General features: G+C 41.5%; 1 non-coding gene across 1 annotated transcript; it reads left to right on the top strand.

Annotated features, from left to right (window-relative positions):
* The first annotated feature begins 3,026 nt into the window (after window positions 1-3,026).
* Trnas-cga lies at window positions 3,027-3,101 on the top strand. Its single transcript has one exon. It is a non-coding gene; the product is annotated as a tRNA-Ser (tRNA).
* Window positions 3,102-5,575: the final 2,474 nt, after the last annotated feature.

Here is a 5,575-nt window from a genome sequence, read left to right as displayed (position 1 = left end):
TGTTTTCCAGCAGCACAATACATACCTGATTCGATACTAGAAGAGCAGTTTACCAGCACCACCACAGCAGCGGCAGCAGCAGTCCACTGGCAGTCTTCCACATTATCAGACAATTTTCTACGGCCGCAGCCACAGTACATTCCTGAATTACGGAATCAGAAAATGCAGCTGGCATATGCATGCCAGGAGCCACAGCATAGCGATAGGCAAGCTGATTCACAGAAACTGTTCCAGGATACTGAGATCCCCTTTATCACCATCTTGAGTACCAGTCGTCAACCGTTACCCTGGCGTGCCTCACCTATTAAGGTGATAGTGTTCTGTATAACATACAATTTAAATGCGTGTCCTTGTAGGAGTATTCTCAGATCATGAGTTCAGTGTTGTAGTAGAGACTGAAAATCCTAAATATGGTGGTACGGATGTAATGCTTTCACACAGTGACTGACGAGTATTATGTTATAATTTCTGATACACGCCACAATGTTCAATGAAGAAACATCTCCTGCGCTTTTAGATAACCATTCAGCACACACTGGTGACTAGCTGAGAATGTAACATACTTTGATCTTAACAATGTGTGGCTGAATTACTACTAAGGTGAAATACTCCAACATATTTACATAGTATGGCTTTGCTATCATATATCTGCACTTCCATCCTAAGGTAAATAAGCAAATGCGCTATATTCTGCGAAATGTTGGAAAATGTCAGTGCTCTAGGGAAATTATGTGTGACAGTGTAGTTTCCCCCTATCACTTAACGCGATTTTTGTCACTAGTATCATTATGTATTCTAATTTAGCATCCAAACTGGAAGTGATCTCATGACCACGTAGTCAACTTATAATACACACATTCGTTCCATAAAGCCTGAGGAAAGCTACTGTTGTCCATCTGTAACCTGTGCCGATGGCACTACACTCCCGTGTTGTCTTTAATATTCTTGACAAATGTGGATGTGGAGTGCTGGGAAATGGCAGCAGTCGCTTGTTGTTGTGTCATGACCATGCTGCGCATAACAGAGGACAAAACACATACATATATTGATGTCCATCCTGCTGTCTTAGCATTTGGTTGTGACACATGCCTGCCTCGTGCTACCTGGCAGTAAGGAACTGAGACACTACTAAGAGGTTTCATCTTGTCGGAGAACACACACACACAGCGTGCAAGCTATCTAAAAAAAATATTTCATGTCTCTCCCTAAGTGCTGAGAATATTTCCAGTAATGATGTGTTATTGACAATCTGCATATCAGCAAAGATCTCCTGTATGGCAAATATTTTGTTTAAGTCGACTGTGCTATCAAAAAAGGTCGCCCTTTGATATCCATATATACTAATTTCTATGTCTTTTCGGTGTACGCATGTGTGTCAATCATATCACAGTGCTGGGAGTACTTTTTTTTGTGATGCTGTCAGGATTACATGCCCTTAGACACTTCTGTGGGCTGATACATCTTCCAGTGTAAGTATTTGCGCTTAATCTGGCATGAAACTTTCTGCTGCTTAATGTCTCTGTCATCTCCACCTAATCTAAGATGTAACATAATAATAAGGATGTCTTAGAGACGTCCATGAGGTTTAAAGTCCTGGATGTCAGCAAATAACACATTACACAAGTACATACCAAGCATACATTATCAGTGTGTGTCACAATGCTATAACACTACTCCTAGTATACTTCTAAATAAACGACAGAGAAAAATTTGGAGAACATACAGAATTGTTTCCAAATTTTGAGCTTCCACTATTCCAGTGTCTGTGCCACTAGCATCACATCATATACCAATCAACCTGACGTACTCTCCCTACAACATTACAATCGTTTTTGTAGGAATGGTGGATAATGTTAGTCCAGCCACTCCACTAGGAAAATTGTATGACTGTGTGTTATCTCATCAAAAATTGTAGCCAGTGTTACAATAATTAAGGGTCCAAAATGGCCACCTTCAAGCTTCATATCTTAATGAACACAAATTAACAACAAAGTACTGGACATTTTCTGTACACATTCCACCTCCTATTATTTGGAAAAAAAGTTCCCTGACGTGTTCTGATGGATGAGTTCTGTAATCGCATACTCACACCACAGGAGACGCCATTCACAACACACTGAATGGTCAAACTAGTGCGCATGAGGGTTTTTTTTTCTAAATGTTGATTTCTGGATGTTAGTCCACTCCTGAGTACGCCAGTTGCTAAATATCTGAATTGCTCTCAGGCAGTCACCAACACATAGTGTGTGATTATCTAGTAACACAGGACGAGTTTGATCATTGAACATTGAACATATAAGTTATGAGAAATTCTGACACAATACACCTCATTCGCTGTGTGAAAGAATTATATTCATAATGAGATTTTCACTCTGCAGCAGAGTGAGCGCTGATATGAAACTTCCTGGCAGATTAAAACTGTGTGCCCGACCGAGACTCGAACTCGGGACCTTTACCTTTCGCGGGCAAATGCTCTACCAACTGAGCTACCGAAGCACGACTCACACCCGCTACTCACAGCTTTACTTCTGCCAGTACCTCGTCTCCTACCTTCCAAACTTTACAGAAGCTCTCCTGCGAACCTTGCAGAACTAGCACCCCTGAAAGAAAGGATATTGCGGAGACATGGCTTAGCCACAGCCTGGGGAATGTTTCCAGAATGAGATTTTCACTCTGCAGCGGAGTGTGCGCTGATATGAAAGCTATGAGTACCGGGCGTGAGTCGTGCTTCGGTAGCTCAGTTGGTAGAACACTTGCCCGCAAAAGGTAAAGGTCCCGAGTTCGAGTCTCGGTCGGGCACACAGTTTTAATCTGCCAGGAAGTTTCATATCAGCGCACACTCCGCTGCAGAGTGAAAATCTCATTCTGGAAACATCCCCCAGGCTGTGGCTAAGCCACGTCTAGGCAATATCCTTTCTTTCAGGAGTGCTAGTTCTGCAAGGTTCGCAGGAGAGCTTCTGTAAAGTTTGGAAGGTAGGAGACGAGGTACTGGCAGAAGTAAAGCTGTGAGTACCGGCCGTGAGTCGTGCTTCGGTAGCTCAGTTGGTAGAGCAGTTGCCCGCGAAAGGCAAAGGTCCCGAGTTCGAGTCTCGGTCGGGCACACAGTTTTAATCTGCCAGGAAGTTTCAATTATATTCATACCAGCGCATTGCTGATTTTGAAGCATTACTACTACATTGAATCCACAATTTAAGAATAAATCTACAACCACATGCATTTAGATTGTATATTATACAGAATAACATCACCTTAATAGGCAAGGTCAACCGCGGTAGCGGTCGGCAAGTGTTGCTGACAGTGGCAATAAATGGTCCTCAAGATTTTGCAACAGTTGCTGTGTATTAGGTAAGCTATTGCTTTGCCGCTGCTCCTGGGCTGCATATGTCAGCTGCGTTTTTGGAATCTCGTAATTCTGGAAGACTGACTGCGGGCTGCTGCAGCTGCTGTTGCGGCGTGGCAGACAACACCAGCGTGTCCTGATCCGGCAGTTCTTCTATAGTGCGCGTCATTTATGATGGCGGCCGAGTTTAGGTTCGTTCTGCGCATCTGATGTCACAAAATACAGTCAGCCAATGAACAGAGAACGACGTTGCCAAAGTTCGACTGCAGTGCAGAGCATGGACGAGTGTCTTCAGTTTTAGAAACGTCCAGTCATAAATAGAGTAATTGAACAAAAGCAATGTCATGATAGCAGACTTTCTTTTGTAGAAAGTTTGGAAAAAGCATTCTTTATACAAATTGCTTCATATTCTATTAGTAATTAAACCAAACAAGCAATAAGCCTAATTCAGACGATAGCAAGGAAAGGTGTTTGTATCATTCTCACGAACCGCTTTTTCGCAATAAAGAACAGCGGTAATTGTTTATTTCCTATTGTACTTCGACGAAACGTAATGCATATTCATTCAAACAGTGGTTGTCGTGATATGTTAGAGTCCTCCAGGAGCAATCTAGTATGATGAACTGCGTTAGCATAATGGTGAAGGTGTTTGGTTACTAAGCGAGAGCATCTGAGTTCAAACCTTGTTTGGAGCTTAATATTTTCTTTATTTAAAAACAATATCTAAGCGTCTTACTTCATGAATTTCATTCGTTTGAATATAATTTTTGTCTCTTCAATATAATCATAATAAGTTTTCGGTTTTTCTAATTTTGTCCCTCCCCCCCATATTTCTTTTCATAGCAATTAAAAACAATGAAAAGGCACACATACAATATTCTTGTTATTTGTTTTGTTTGTGTATCTTCTCTTCCGCAGTCGCTGTTTTACTATTCATATTGAGATATATTCTTGTGTGGCAGTATTAAAAGTATTATTTAGAGCAGAATTTCGGCTCGTACGTTGGCAAACTGCTTGATTGTCTGACACAATTCTTTGCTTCGCTGCTTTGGCAACATCATCATATTCAATGTTTTCGTCGACTGATCTATGTTTTGGCAAGTATTTGCTGTCAGTTGTGATAAACACAAATTGTTTGCGCTCTGCGCCTCACTGACAACATATTTTAGTTTCTATGTTTTATTACGTCCACAATTCAGTTTTGTGTACTTCGTCAACTTTGTTTTAATCAGATCTTTTTAGAAAAAAGCGAAACGGCTCTGGTATAAATAAAACTTTTATTACAGTCGCGAAAGACGGAATATTTCTCAATATTACAAATGACACCGATCTGGTACTTAATTAAATGAGATATTGTTATACAGTAAATTTTATATGAAATTTAGGTATCTTGTCCACATTTCATTCTCAACATTGTGGCAACTAAAATCATCCATACGGAAAGTACACGCTATGGAATTTTACCTCTGCAAACTGTTCAAAATTTCGTACAACGGTTTACTACATTTAACGCTGCACAATAACTGCGTTGAACATCGAAACAAAATTAAGTCATTTATGGGGGGAAGGTATCAGTCAAGAACATGTGTAAAAATCGTATTTTTGGGTCAAAAAGTTTTTGTGAAATCCTATGTTTAGTGTGTCAAAGCAGCAGAACACCATGTGTCAGCACAGGCGAGCAGTGCAGTGATGACAAAATCGTGCACAGCTCGGAATGCGGGGAGCACGTCTCTGTAGCAGCGAAAGGGTTAATGCGGCCGTGGTGGCTTAACTTCATAAACTGCGCGCTCCCCCCTACACGTAAGCTTGCGAACTATACTACACTATGGGGCTGCTTCTCTTGGCGCGTGCGTCGTTTGCAACTGGCAACGCAGCAATCTCCCGCGTCTGGGCGGGCATGCGCGAGCCGCCAAGATAAAAGAATTGAACTATAGTATCTCTGCTGGAACATAAATAATGCAACGTAAGTATAAACGAATGTATTAATAATAATAGTAATGGGTGGACAACTAACACTTTCAGATGTCGAGATGACTGGGTGTTTGTGTTGTCCTCATCATTTCATCATCATCCAGGAAAGTGGCGAAATTGGGCTGAGCAAAGGTTGGGAAATTGTACGGGCGCTGATAGCCGCGCCGTTGAGCGCCCTACTAACCAAACATCATCATCATCATCACTTTCAGATGTGACTAGGAGTTGCTTCCTGGGTTGCACAACTCACTGCATTGGCACCAG

The sequence above is a fragment of the Schistocerca piceifrons genome, chromosome 5, assembly GCF_021461385.2.
Source record: "Schistocerca piceifrons isolate TAMUIC-IGC-003096 chromosome 5, iqSchPice1.1, whole genome shotgun sequence".
NCBI lineage: Eukaryota > Metazoa > Arthropoda > Insecta > Orthoptera > Acrididae > Schistocerca > Schistocerca piceifrons.
Note: the sequence above shows the minus strand (reverse complement) of the source record. Positions and strands in the feature narration are given on the sequence as shown.